A 15843-nucleotide genomic window follows, 5' to 3' on the forward strand; every position below is an offset into this window, starting at 1 on the left:
CCCCACCTAATGCTAAAGAACCAGCCGATTTTCTCAATTTGCCTGGGATGGTGGAAGAGAGTAATGTTTAATTTTTGACCCAGTACTGTCGGATAGCAAGAGTATGCCCGTTCTTCCGATGGGCATATAGATAGTTACTAAACGAAGGACTATCCAAAACAGATGACCCCTTACCTCTGTGATCAATGGAAGCGAAGATATGCCCCCTGAAAAATCGCTTTTTTGCGCGCGGCTTTTTGAAACATTTTGGTACCGTGCATTGTCGTGCACCGACCGATACACTTGAGATCCTTTTCATACAAACCAAACTCAGCCGACCCAATCCAAGGAAATATGTCATCGGTAAATCGTGTTGGTCAGTGCATGTGTCGGCAGGTCGAGACAGGCGGCATACTCAACCCAAGGGCCACCGGTATGATGACAGACGATGTCTTCTTGCAAGCAGCTCAACAGGTGATGGCACACCCGGGAAGCCGTGCCGGCGAAACGTAAAGGCCGAAACGGGCCCCCGCGAGCGTCCTCTCAGCTTTTGCGGCGAGCGTTTGTACTGCCGCAGGACGCGACAGAGCCGTTCGGCGGGTGTTTCTGCTCGGTGAGGTGTCGGAATTGTACCGTCACAAATAAAAATGAATGGAGATGATAACACTGTAGTAGAAAATTCCAACTGATATTGATGTTGAAGTAAATCGCGAGTATTTAGTGTCTGTGAACTGCTTGTTATACGAAAGTTCACTTCAAATTCTTTCTCTTTCAGCATAGTTGATGTGGAAAGAGAGCACTTTGCTAAATATAGCAGGCATCTTAAAACAGGGTCAAACAATTTGTCAGCCTGAAGATTACTGTTTCTGAAAAGTGTTTTAGGACTAAATATAAGAAGCGTAGTTCGAGGTATCGACGACATCGACACCAAGTATTTTGTTCTACAGATGAATAAATAAGTCCTGGTCTAAAAAACTAAAATCAAAACAAAGATACCAGGATATAATAAAATACCTTCCCTATAATGACATATCAAGTTTCTCTTGGCGAGGTTGTCTATCACCTCCAGTGGTGTAATAGATACTGAGCGATGAATGGACAAGAGGGCTAATCCACATATACTTGTCTGCAAGCATGAAACGCAATTAACTTAATCCAGCCGATATAGAAGCAAACATTTATTTTTAGAGCTGTAAATATTAATACATGAGAATCTAAGAGTTGTTATATGAAAACGTGAGGCAATAAAATTCAAAATTTGCCTGACCTTTCGTACTTATTAGTTATGTCTCGATTCACTTAAAAGTAGAGATGACCTCTCTGCTGTGGCTGTAGTTATAGGAATTGTGGCCAATATATTAATGTTGTTGATATTTGGATGCATGTCCGTTGTATAATTACAGTGCTTCCACGTCTCACGAAGGTCTGGAATCTCCTTTCACAGATCTCTTTCTCCATAAATGTAATTCAGCAATAACGTCTTCAACTGCACATTCAGTGTCTTCAATGTAGAATTCAGTTAAGGCCTCTAACTCTTTTCGTTCTACGCTATTTAAGAGTACTTCAATGGTTGAGATCAGGATCTTTAATTATGTTATAAAGCAGTCCAAACATGGAATAAAGACTGTCCCTTGGTAGTACTGCTCAGGTCATGCATCAACTAGTTGGGTCTGCTCTGTTAGAGGTTAACCACCAGGGAACCAAAATTGAGATGTCTCGCTGTTGACAAATTTCAGTTTCTCTCTCAAAGACAGTCCCGAAAGTTATTGTAGCGTCAGACCAGTTATGTAGTGTCTTCAGCTGCTACCATTGCCTCTCTCACAGTGTTGGTTTTTGAAGCCACATTTCCACTCTGCTTTTTCCCCTAATGGGTCTGTTTTCTGGAGCAATACCCTTATTTTTAATGCATTTAAAAACCACTACAGATAAACTATTTGTGGTTTATTTAAATGGTAAATCCTCAAACCGTAATAGTGAATGGATTAAGTTACATTATTGGAAATTTCGTGGTAACGTCTTATGGGACAAAACTACTTATGTCATCGGTCCCTAAGCCTAAACACTACTTAATCTAACTTAAACTTACTTACGTTATGGACAACACACACACCCATGCGCGAGGGAGGACTCGAACCTCCGACAGGGGAAGCCGCACGGACCGTGACAAGGCTACATTTATTGTCATGTAATGTTAGCGTGATTAAATTAAAACAATTATTTAATAACACTTCATTCTTCCGAAATATACATTAAAAACTTAATCCGGAATTATCTCTTCATGTGAACAGGACAAACAACACTATCTCAATAACGCTCATGTAAACAAACACACACGCGGTGATTCGTCAGTGACTTTAGGGCGCAATCATCAAGTGTTACGCCACTGGAAATAGGTCTAACTTACGGATTACGTCTATCATTTTTGCATCACTACGAATGAAACGGTGAGACACTCTTAAGTCTAAAGCATCAAAAATCATGTTTTTATTAGCTACTATATTTAACCTATGTTTCTTTTATTTCAAGTTTTAGTTATCTCAGACGCAATAGTTCCACTCTGTAGGTATGAGTTGTCGGTAGAGCATGAGGTGCGAAGAAAGCAGGAAGGAGAGCTTTGTTGAAACGTTAAGGAGGGACGTAAGACAGGAAATGATGTGTGTCTCCTACAGAAACATCCAACTGTACGCGTGTGTGCGCGCTTATAATCAGCAGCTATGGTATAAATTACACACTGAAGTAACGAGGTTACGTGAAAGCATATCGCAGAGTTCTTCATCTTCAAACACACTTGATACCGGCACGCTATTTATTTTTCTATTTTTCAGTTGACACGCAACACGACTTGTCCCCGCTACTGTAGCGCTACAACTGTTAGATTACTGAAGCTGGCAGCAGGCGTAACCATAAGAAGGCGACACAAAGTGTACCAACATATACCGATAAGAAGTATGAAGCCGAAGCTCAGTTTTATCATCGACAACTCATGGGCACCGTGCCACTCCTCGCTACTGCCAAACTTTCCAACCTAACAGTCATTGTACGTGTTCAGGAGTCAGAATTTAATCTCATATTCATTACATTTTGTAACATGAGCGATTTTAAACTCACTTCAGAAAGAAAAAACTTCATTTCCCTGGGAGAGAGGGTGGGCGGCGGCTGGGGGTGGCCGGGATTGGACCCACCCGTCATCGTCCTTCCCCCACCCGTATCTTCGCCCCTGCCTGTTGCAAATCAATACAGGCTAGCGGCGTTTCCCGGCAGTACGTCGCAGGTAGCGGCCGGCAGACCGTGGTGCGCCCTCCTTGTTGGAACAGCCGTTTCTGCACAAGTGCCTTTCCATACAAGCGTCAGGTACGTAGGTGTATGCTGCAGTGTCAAGGGCAAGGTGGCACCGTAGTAAGATACGTAAGTAAACGCCGTGTGGATCACAACTTCCTTTGTAACCGACTACCGGGTTACGTCTGCAGCGCAGAAGTTGTGATGCAGATAGCGGATTTTTTTATTGTAACAAGAGATCGCCGTTCGTACGAAAGGGCGTCAGTTATTCAGTAATAAGACACTGGATTCGTATGCGGGAGGATGGCCGCTAGTATCTTCGTTCAGCCATTCAGATTTAGCTTTTCTGTTATTTCGTTTAATGGCTTAAGATGAATGGCGGGATGGTTCCTTGGAAAGGGTACGAGCGATTTCCTTCCACAATGCGAACGTTTGCTCAGTCTCAAATGATCTCCTTGTCAATGGAATGTTTAAGGGGAGATAGTGGCAGAAATAATGAAATATTTACAAATTATTTTTATTTGCTTATTTGATAGTAAGTATAATTGAGATTATTATCCCAAATTTTTTCCTTGGCCGGCCGGCGTGGCCGTGCGGTTCTAGGCGCTTCAGTCTGAAATCGCGTGACCGCTACGGTCGCAGGTTCGAATCCTGCCTCGGGCATGGATGTGTGTGATGTCCTTAGGTTAGTTAAGTTTAAGTAGTTCTAAGTTCTAGGGGACTGATGACCACAGATGTTAAGTTCCATAGTGCTCAGAACCTTTTGAACCATTTTTTCCCTTGAAATTCGAACTACACATGGCATAAAAAATTAAAATCCTAAGCAGTGTAATGCGCCAATCCCGCATTTTAGTGTACCAAATGGAGGAAAAATTTTATAGCAGAATTTGGCCTGTGAACCTAGAAAATACAGCTTTAGAAGGCTGTGATTTTTTGTATACATAACAGCAATGTTGTAAAGACGGCTGTGGAGCAATTTTCTGGTTCAATTAGTGTGGTATAGAAGGCTGTGGAGTGTTGTAAACAAGTTTTGCGCTGTTCTGTGGAATTCGAGTGATGTTTGATTTATTGTGCCATTCTTTGTGCAAGGTTGAATCTGTTGATTCCCTTTCACACTGCCTAGGCCTGGTAAAGTATTTAAAAAATATAGTAAGTCCCATATTTCCAATATAAAGCGAAAAACTGACATTGAGGTTAGGGTCGGGCCCGCAGATTAGCTTGTCTCGAAGTGCATCTAAAATAAAACTTGGGGCAGGGATTGTGTCAGAAGAAACAAATCATGACAGAAATACAGGTTTCAGAAATGCGGATCTGGAAATGGTGGCAGAAGCCCTTAGAAAAGCCTGCAAGTGCTCTGTTTGTGGAGGACTTGTGGATTTGGTTGATGATGGAAAGAGAGAAGGTTTGGTTTGCACATTGCACATTTTGTGTCAAAACTGTGATGCTGACAGACCATTCAAGACATCAAAGGTCAGTAATAGAATCTATGCAACCAATATGAGATATGCTTATGGACTAAGATGTATAGGGATTGAAAGAGATGGTGGAAACCTTTTATGTGGTATTATAAACATGCCTGGTCCTCCCCTAAAATTTTCTGCAATGAATACTGCTCGCCGCAATGCAGTTGCAGAAGTAAGTGAAGAGAGCATGAAAATGGAAGTTCTGGGGGCATTTCAAGAAAATTGTGAAGCAACTAATAGCAACGATATAGCATTTTCCTTTGACAGTTCCTGGATGAAGAGGGGGCATACGTCACTGCATGGAGTTTCAACAAGCATTAGTGTCGATACTGGAAAAGTATTAGACTTAGAGGTGATGTCTAAATATTGTTCTACATGTTCCTTGCACAAGAAATATATTAATGCAGGTAAAGAAATAGAATGGCAAGAAGCCCATAAAGCTATGTGTAGCAGAAATTATGCAGGCTCCAGTGGTTGGATGGAAGCTGCAGGTATGAAATTCATTTTCCATAGATCTTTGCAAAAGTATGGAGTAAGATACGTACAGTATTTAGGAGATGGAGACTCTAGTGCTTTCAAGAATGTAGTTGAAAGTCAGCCCTATGGAAAAGATTGCACATTGAGAAACTGGAGTGCTTAGGCCATATTCAGAAGAGGATGTGTGGACGACTCCGAAGACTTGTTGCAGACAATAAAGGCAAGCTACAAGAGGATGGGAAACCACTGGGAGGTAAAAACAGACTGACAAAGAAGAGAATTGACAGCTTACAAGTCTACTATCGTGCTGCAATTAGAAGTAACCTCACAAGCTTGGGCAGTATGAGGAAAGCAGTATGGGCCATTTGGTTTTATTACTTGTCGACAGACACTACGCCTCAACATGGCCTCTGTTCTAATGAATGTTGCAAATTTTTGAAAAGTAAGGAAAGTGGAGAAGCTTATACCCATAAAAATAACCTTCCTTATGAGGTTTCAGCGGCCATTAAACCAACTTTTAGAGCACTGGCTTCACCGGAACTGCTAGAAATGTGTCTGCATGGGAAAACACAGAACCCAAATGAAAGTTTCAATGCTCTTATTTGGAAAAGATGTCCAAAGACTGTGTTTGTTTCCAATTTGGTGGTGAAGATTTCTGCTTTGGAAGCTGCAGCAGTGTTTAATGATGAGAATGTGGGAAGACTTCACATCCTCAGCAAGTTGGACTTTACACCTGAAGTCTTCACTGAGCGGATACTGCAGATCATCGATAAGCAAAGAATCGAGAAGGCGGAGACTTCAGTCCAGAACATACAACAACTTGCGACGCAAAGGAGTTGTTGTTGTTGTGGTCTTCAGTCCTGAGACTGGTTTGATGCAGCTCTCCATGCTACTCTATCCTGTGCAAGCTTCTTCATCTCCCAGTACCTACTGCAACCTACATCCTTCTGAAGCTGCTTAGTGTATTCATCTGTTGGTCTCCCTCTCCGATTTTTAGCCTCCACGCTGACCTCCAATGCTAAATTTGTGATCCCTTGATGCCTCAGAACATGTCCTACCAACCGATCCCTTCTTCTAGTCAAGTTGTGCCACGAACTTCTCTTCTCCGCAATCCTATTCAATACCTCCTCATTAGTTACGTGATCTACCCACCTTATCTTCAGCATTCTTCTGTAGCACCACATTTCGAAAGCTTCTATTCTCTTCTTGTCCAAACTATTTATCGTCCATGTTTCACTTCCATACATGGCTACACTCCATACAAATACTTTCAGAAACGACTTCCTGACACTTAAATCTATACTCGATGTTAACAAATTTCTCTTCTTCAGAAACGATTCCCTTGCCATTGCCAGTCTACATTTTATATCCTATCTACTTCGACCATCATCAGTTATTTTACTCCCTAAATAGCAAAACTCCTTTACTACTTTAAGTGTCTCATTTCCTAATCTAAGCCCCTCAGCATCACCCGATTTAATTTGACTACATTCCATTATCCTCGTTTTGCTTTTGTTGATGTTCATCTTATATCCTCCTTTCAAGACACTGTCCATTCCGTTCAACTGCTCTTCCAAGTCCTTTGCTGTCTCTGACAGAATTACAATGTCATCGGCGAACCTCAAAGTTTTTACTTCTTCTCCATGAATTTTAATACCTACTCCGAATTTTTCTTTTGTTTCCTTTACTGCTTGCTCAATATACAGATTGAATAACATCGGGGAGAGGCTACAACCCTGTCTCACTCCTTTCCCAACCACTGCTTCCCTTTCATGCCCCTCGACTCTTGTAACTGCCATCTGGTATCTGTACAAATTGTAAATAGCCTTTCGCTCCTTGTATTTTACCCCTGCCACCTTCAGAATTTGAAAGAGAGTATTCTAGTTAACGTTGTCAAAAGATTTCTCTAAGTCTACTAATGCTAGAAACGTAGGTTTGCCTTTTCTTAATCTTTCTTCTAAGATAAGTCGTAAGGTTAGTATTGCCTCACGTGTTTCTACATTTCTACAGAATCCAAACTGATCTTCCCCGAGGTCCGCTTCTACCAGTTTTTCCATTAGTCTGTAAAGAATTCGCGTTAGTATTTTGCAGCTGTGACTTATTAAACCGATAGTTCGGTAATTTTCACATCTGTCAACACCTGCTTTCTTTGGGATTGGAATTATTATATTCTTCATCAAGTCTGAGGGTATTTCGCCTGTCTCATACATCTTGCTCACCAGATGGTAGAGTTTTGTCATGACTGGCTCTCCCAAGGCCATCAGTAGTTCTAATGGAATGTTGTCTACTCCCGGGGCCTTGTTTCGACTCAGGTCTTTCAGTGCTCTGTCAAACTCTTCACGCAGTATCTTATCTTCCATTTCGTCTTCATCTACATCCTCTTCCATTTCCATAATATTGTCCTCAAGTACATCGCCCTTGTATAAACCCTCTATATACTCCTTCCACCTTTCTGCCTTCCCTTCCCTTCTTTGCTTAGAACTGGGTTGCCATCTGCGCTCTTGATATTCATACAAGTGGTTCTCTTATCTCCAAAGGTCTCTTTAATTTTCCTGTAGGCAGTATCTATCTTACCCCTAGTGAGACAAGCCTCTACATCCTTACATTTGTCCTCTAGCCAGCCCTGCTTAGCCATTTTGCACTTCCTGTCAATCTCATTTTTGAGACGTTTGTATTCCTTTTTGCCTGCTTCATTTACTGCATTTTTATATTTTCTCCTTTCATCAATTAAATTCAATATTTCTTCTGTTACCCAAGGATTTCCATTAGCCCTCGTCTTTTTACCTACTTGACCCTCTGCTGCCTTCACCACTTCATCCCTCAGAGCTACCCATTCTTCTTCTACTGTATTTCTTTCCCCCATTCCTGTCAATTGTTCCCTTATGCTCTCCCTGAAACTCTCTACAACCTCTGGTTCTTTCAGTTTATCCAGGTCCCATCTTCTTAATTTCCCACCTTTTTGCAGTTTCTTCAGTTTCAATCTGCAGTTCATAACCAATAGATTGTGGTCAGAATCCACATCTGCCCCAGGAAATGTCTTACAATTTAAAACCTGGTTCCTAAATCTCTGTCTTACCATTATGTAATCTATCTGAAACCTGTCAGTATCTCCAGGCTTCTTCCATGTATACAGCCTCCTTTCATGATTCTTGAACCAAGTGTTAGCTATGATTAAGTTATGCTCTGTGCAAAATTCTACAAGGCGGCTTCCTCTTTCATTCCTTCTCCCCAATCCATATTCACCTACTATGTTTCCTTCTCTCCCTTTTCCTACTGACGAATTCCAGTCACCCAAGACTATTAAATTTTCGTCTCCCTTCACTACCTGAATAATTTCTTTTATCTCGTCATACATTTCATCTATTTCTTCATCATCTGCAGAGCTAGTTGGCATATAAACTTGTACTACTGTAGTAGGCATGGGCTTTGTGTCTATCTTGGCCACAAAAATGCGTTCACTATGCGGTTTGTAGTAGCTAACCCGCACTCCTATTTTTTTATTCATTATTAAACCTACTCCTGCATTACCCCTATTTGATTTTGTATTTATAACCCTGTAATCACCTGACCAAAAGTCTTGTTCCTCCTGCCACCGAACTTCACTAATTCCCACTATATCTAACTTTAACCTATCCATTTCCCTTTTTAAATTTTCTAACCTACCTGCCCGATTAAGGGATCTGACATTCCACGCTCCGATCCGTAGAATGCCAGTTTTCTTTCTCCTGATAACGACGTCCTCTTGAGTAGTCGCTGCCCGGAGATCCGAATGGGGGACTATTTTACCTCCGGAATATTTTACCCAAGAGGACGCCATCATCATTTAATCATACAGTAGAGCTGCATGTCCTCGGGAAAAATTACGGCTGTAGTTTCCCCTTGCTTTCAGCCGTTCGCAGTACCAGCACAGCAAGGCCGTTTTGGTTAATGTTACAAGGCCAGATCAGTCACACATCCAGACTGTTGCCCCTGCAACTACTGAAAAGGCTGCTGCCCCTCTTCAGGAACCACATGTTTGTCTGGCCTCTCAACAGATACCCCTCCGTTGTGGTTGCACCTACGGTACGGCCATCTGTATCGCTGAGGCACGCAAGCCTCCCCACCAACGGCAAGGTCCATGGTTCATGGGGGGGAGAGGAGGAATACTGAATTCATTCTTGCAAAGTTGTTTCACCGCGGAAGATCGTAACACTGTCCTCCTTTCAATCGTCGCACGAACATCGAAATGGCAGGTATTGAGATAACCGATCGAGGAATTGAAAAGCAGCTACAATAACTTAGTAGTGGAAAGGCGTCAGGACCAAGTGAGATACCTATAAGATTCTATAAAGATTATGCGAAAGAACATGCTCCCCTTCTAGCAGTAATTTATAGTAGATCGCTTGAGTAGCGGAAGGTACCTAAAGGCTGGAGAGAAAGCGCAGGTTATTCCTGTTTTTAAGAAAGGCCGTAAGGCAGATCTACACAATTGTAGACCTATATTGTTAACTTCAATCTGTTGTAGAATTGTGGAATATGTTTTATGCTCAAGAATTATGATGTTTTTGGAAAATGAGCATCTCCTCTATAAAAATCAACACGGATTCCGCAAACAGAGATACAGCGAAACACAGCTCTCTCTGTTCCTCCATGAGATCCACAGCGCAGTGGACAACGGCGCTCAGGTTGATGCCGTGTTCGTTGAGTTCAGTAAGGCATTTGACACCGTCCCGCATTGCCGTTTAATGAAAAAAATACGAGCTTACGGAGTATCGGAGCAGACTTGCGATTGGATTCAATCACCATTACCACGCAAACGTAGGAGTTACACTCGTCTGGTGTGAGACGTTCCCTGGGGTGGGGGGGTCCACCGGGGGCCGAACCGCACAATAACCCTGGGTTCGGTGTGGGGCGGCGAAGAGGTGATGTGGACTGTGGTAGCCGTCGTGGGGTTGTGGACCACTGCGGCTGCGACGGAGGCTCTCCATCGTTTCTAGACCCCCGGTTAACATACAACATACATACAAGGGTAACAAAACGGTGCGTAGAATATTGTCGAAGTACAGTGTGCTGTAAGAGTGGCACGGATGACAACAAAGGGGTCCTGCTATGAAATGAATTGACACCCTAGATCATCAGTCGTTATTGTCGGACCGTATGGCGTGCGACAGTCAGGTTTTATACTACGGCTGTCCGGGGCCCCCAGACACGTCTTCGGTGGTCATCGGGGTTCAGTTCGAAGCGGGACTCATCACTAAAGACAATTCTACTCCAGTCAATGAGATCCCAGGCCGACTATGCCTGACACCACTGCAAACGGGCTTCGTGTTGTACAGAGGTCGATGATGGTCCGAGGAAGGGGCGCTGAGAGCTCAGCCTCCTTCCTGTGAGCCGCCTATTAATGTTCATTGTGGGCACGGAAGCACCAGTTGCAAGTCGGATAGATCGTAATGATAAATCCGGGACTCCGAGTGCCTCTCCACGTTCTGTCGTCACTCAAGATCGTATGCTTCCTTCTTGACGCTGTGTTCGGCCATGGTTCACCCATTCCTGCCAACATCATTGAATAGTGGCATCGCTCGTATTCCAATGTTCACCGATTACTCCAACTGGCTTCTTTGAGCCCAACTACACGTCCTATGTCAAACGCTATCTGCGTATATTGTTCACGCGCCTGTCTGTAGGCATAGTTACTGTCGGAGTACACGAAATTCAATTCACAAAAACTTTATGCCCTGTTATGGAAATGCCACGTATTTACTATCCTTGCCAGCTGCAGAGTGAAACTGCGCTTCATTGTAACAGCAAGTCATCCATCGGGTACCAAAGTTTACAATTTTGCGTTTTCGGTCGATACATGTACGAGTATCAATTTCTGACCAATTTCCGTAACTCCCTTAGTGGTGCGTCGTCGACTTTTTTTTTCTTGGAGTATGTATTACACACGTCATATCCATTCACATCACATTGGAGGCCATGTATCAAAACCACCCAGCACACTCTTCGTTCGGCAATTACAGAGACACACTAAAAATCTATTAAACGCAAAGTAACGTCGATGCCGGCATCACACATGCACCGTTATCAACACTAAATTACCCAAAAATTCCTCTAGGTACCTCTACCTTACACCGTAACTTTCGGAGGCTTGGAGCACGGACTGGTGTGCTCCGATTTCTCCGAACACATCGAACAAATAGCGAGTAATAAAGGAGAGACTGAGGCCATGTGACAATCTTCACTTCGTGCTTCTCCCAGGGACTCCGCCGTTCTCTGTCTGCTTTGCATTGGGCACACTTGGCTGTCCCATTGCCACATCCTAGGGCGTGAGGATCCCCCCCACTATCGGTGTGGTTCCCGTCTGATGATGGCCCACATCCCACGGGGCTGCCCTAATTTGACCACCTTACAGCGAAACCTTAAACTTAATTCCACTCTGCCTCTGGTGTTTAGCGGATGACGACGACGCAGAAGCGGCTGATTTGGTTCTACGTTTTACCCGTGAAGAGGCTATTCCATTGCAAATCGGACAGCAAGAGACTTTGCATGCGTTTCAATTTTCTGTCGTCTAAAGTAGACGTTAAGTTAACATCTTTTGCAAACTCTGAGCTGTTATAAACAAGTGCTTCCGGTTTTTTAATGGTGAAAAATATAGCAATTTAATAAGTTTACGCTATCTTGAGACACGTAGCTCAGAAACTATTCAAAGTAAACTTGTCAAATAAAATTCAAAATGAAGGTAATATTGTATATTTTGAGGTGTTATTTATGCGGTATTTTTAGAACATACATTGTATGTAATTTTCGTCATTTTTCATATTTTTAATTGAAAAATGTGGTTTTAAATGAAATAAAAATTATGAAATATTGTGCAGCATTTGATTTAAAAGCACTATTAGCAAAAACTTAAACGAGGAGCTTTTGAACAAAATAAAAAGTAAATAGGAACCTAAATCCCACTGGCTGCGTTACGCCATAGGACACAAGGCTCAGGAATAATGACGAGGCCGATGTCGATCGACTGCTGCTTATATAGCACTGTGAGAGGATGCCAACAAGTGGACGCTACGACCGTCAATAAACGAACAACCCTCATTTGTTCCGCGGACCTAAGCATGTTACTTCGTTGCCAGGTGTGACTGTGATACGGATGTGTATTGTATAAAGTTGTAAAGTTATTTTTAGTGTATAATAGTTTTCATTAATTTCCCATGGCAATTTACTGCTTTAAGGTAAGAAAATATCCATGTTACTATAAAATAAGTTGTTAGATGAAAAGTTTAAGTGCTATAATAAACGACCTCCCCTCCCAACACTGCTTCATATAATTCAATACGTTCTTCACAATTTGCATAAAATGGAAGCAAAACGTCACGTAGCTCACCACTGATTCAATTCCCCACCACAAAAGAGTAGATGTTAAATCTGTTCGCAAGATAACGCCGCAAATGATGGAAAAGTATGATATCCTGGCCCGATACAAAGGAATTGTTAAAATTTGTTCTGCCTGTAGACTTAAATTAATAGGAACTCAGCGAGTTAGTGCTGATACTTGCGCGACACAAGATATACAAGTAAATGTGCAACCAAGCTCTTGTGTGAATGTAAGTGATAAGTATAGTGACAGCAGTAGTGAAAAAGGATCATTAGGATAGCTCAACTGAAGTGATACAGAAAACTACAGAAGCAGGATCAAATGAGACTCTTGTCTTGCTCGTCGAGTTTCCAATTAAAACGAAAAAGCTTTCATAAAAAAATATGGGAAAGTCAAAGCCGAAAAATAGCAACTCCATGAAAGGCTAAAGTTTTTCAGCAGTCAGAAACACATGGATCTTAAACACATGAATCTAAGAGACATTTTATAAAACCTTTTTAAAGCATTTATTTCTGCTTAGAAAAGAAACTCTTCAAATTCAGAACCTCACTCTACTTCCGTTCACTGATTTACTGCACAAACTGAAAATGCTACAAAACATGATTTCAGCGGCAAAACGTGGCATCAAAGGAATTATTAAGGTGTATACCGGGAAGAAGGACTGGTCATCCCCTTTAGTGACTGCCGTTTACCTGTCGGAAGAAGTTAGCGGACAAATACCTGTAAAAAGAAGATTATGTGACAGCAAGTACGGAAAAAAGGTGCACAAGAAACTAATACTGTGTGATCTAAAGGAACTCTGTCGTCATATCAGTGACAAATATCCTACCAAGAAGATAGGGGATCTGGTGGCTCACACGCTGTGTGTGTGTGTTTTGTTTTTCAATTTGGGTACACTAGTAGACAAACAGTGGATTACGACTGTAAGAACAACAGTGACGTAGGAGAAAACTATAGATGAATTTATTGACATTTTGTTTGAGAAGCTGATAGTACAGTAGAAGTTCTAACAACCCTACCACAACAAAGGTCTGAATTTAATACCGATTGTGGTGTTGCTCACGCTGCTAAATACTGCATTTTTGGGCAATAACAGTCATATTATGTGGCAGCTGTCATTAGAGCACAGTTAATAAAGTCATTTCATGTAATAATCAAAAAACTAGGCATTCATCTTTTTGTGTTTCCCACGCTGGTCTGTCTCGTCGTAAAATCATGGCTCAATCGTTGAAAATCTAGGTGGTTATGATTCCAAGCTCGGATGCAAAGAGGCCTAGGTTTTATCCTGCTATATTTAAAAAAGCGCTTCACAAACCATTCATGGAGATTACACTTTTGCTGGACAATGGTGATGTAAAAAAATAATCAGCACTCCGAAATGAAGTTACACTTCCTTTTCATTGCTTTTATTGCAATATCACGAGACACACTAAACATCACTTCACAATACAAAACATACTTGAAAACATCTTCCTCACAGTCACTGTTAAAGTTCACATTTAATAAGCTGACTACGTTATGCGTCTTTCTAACATTTCGTCCAACACTTGACTTTTTCAGGGTCCGACTCTCTAACAAGTTAACAACTAACTAACTAATAATCGCTTACGCGCCCAAAAATCAGAGTTACAAGTACGTCAAAGATCATAGTGACAAAAGAAAGAATACACATAAGAATAATATCATTGCAATATAAACATATCGATGTATCAAAAGTGAAATCAAATCTGAATGTTGTCTCAGAAATATGTCAACTACTTTGCAGAAACACAGTAGAATATTACTGGTATCGAGAGGTTCAGGTGAGGTGCCGTAATGGTTGCGTAATTCAAGTACCATTACAAAGTCCATTGTTCGGCACGTTCTGGACGGGTCTGCTGCTGGATTGCCGAAAATACCGGACTATGGGGCAGTACCTCTTACTACTGGTATGGGTCATGTTGTACAGCGAAAACAGCTTAACACGGTGTTTTGAAGTAAAATGTTGACTAGCAGAATTATTAGGTTAATAACTTTAGCTCTAATTTCGGCCAGTACCAAATTTTTTTCAACACATTTAGTTTACATACATGTACTATACAATATTTTAGTTTGACTTAAAAAAATCTCGAATATCTATTTGTTTTCGAGGTCGTTGTCGCTTGGCATAAAAGTTATTTCTAATGATATGTAAATCAATACGTTTGGAGACATTATAATTAGCATTAGAATCAGCAAAAGACTATGCGGCTTCTGTCCAGTTGACTCTCTCCTTTTCTTCCGTTTCTTCATCTGATTGAGTCTCTTAAAGATCGTGTATAGGTTGAGGGTCTGCTACACTTTGGATAGTGTCCTCATCGGTTAGCTCCTGCTCGATAAGTTCATTGTTATCCATTTGAATCCACTCCGCGAGTTCCTCTTCAGATACGTTGCCCAAAGGATTGTTATTGGCTATACTTCTTACAGCATCCAAAACTTCAGATACTGATTCGAGGTGTTCGTCCTACTCAACAGTCAGTGGTGTTGAATCAAATGTAGGATCTGCAGTTGGCCAAAGTTTTCTACGGCATCGTTATAAAGTAACTTTTTGTACCTGAGCCAAGACAGTTCGATAGAATAGACAGCACAAAGTCAATTATACCACACTCAGCGTTTTAACGGGCCGTGAACGAAAGACCTCCTATAAAAACATTTGAAGTTCTGGATTACCTGAAGCCAGCGGTTGAAAGAGTGACGTTACACTATGTGGGAGAAGTGTAGGAAATATGTTTCCTGAAACTAACTCAGCTAATTGCGGTTGTTCTTCACAGTTGTCGAAAAGAAGTATGGCTTTGCTGTCTTCTGGTAGACCAAGGTTTTTGATGCTTCCTTTGACTTGTGGCATAAAAAGATGAAAAAACCAATTTTTGAAAAGGGTGGCAATCATCCACGCATTTGATTTAGCGTCATAACAAACAGGCAAGTTCGTAACATTTTTAAATGCCCGAGGTTTTCCAGATTTACCAATTACAAAAGGAGCTATTCGGTGGCTTCCACACACATTAGAACATAACAAAACTGTCAGTCTGTCTGTCTTTGTTTCTTCTAAACTGTTTAGCTGCCTTTTTACTTCCCACAGCTAGAGTAGATGGTGGTAAGCAGCTCCAAAGCCACAGTAAGCCTGTTTCATCGACATAGTAATTCTAGTCAACTGTTAGTGTTATCTGCAATGATTTCTTCAAACTAGTCTTTGTATTTTTCCGCTGAGTCTTTGTTTGCTGAAAGTGTTTCGCCAGTTAGGATCAAGTCTTAGAATTCCATGTCTAAACTTAAAAA

General features: G+C 41.6%; 1 protein-coding gene across 1 annotated transcript in view; it reads left to right on the forward strand.

Annotated features, from left to right (window-relative positions):
• The window catches only part of LOC126249201 (uncharacterized), a 608431-nt gene that overhangs the window by 196126 nt on the left and 396462 nt on the right, over positions 1-15843 (forward strand). The window lies entirely within an intron of this gene.

The sequence above is a fragment of the Schistocerca nitens genome, chromosome 3, assembly GCF_023898315.1.
Source record: "Schistocerca nitens isolate TAMUIC-IGC-003100 chromosome 3, iqSchNite1.1, whole genome shotgun sequence".
Lineage (NCBI taxonomy): Eukaryota > Metazoa > Arthropoda > Insecta > Orthoptera > Acrididae > Schistocerca > Schistocerca nitens.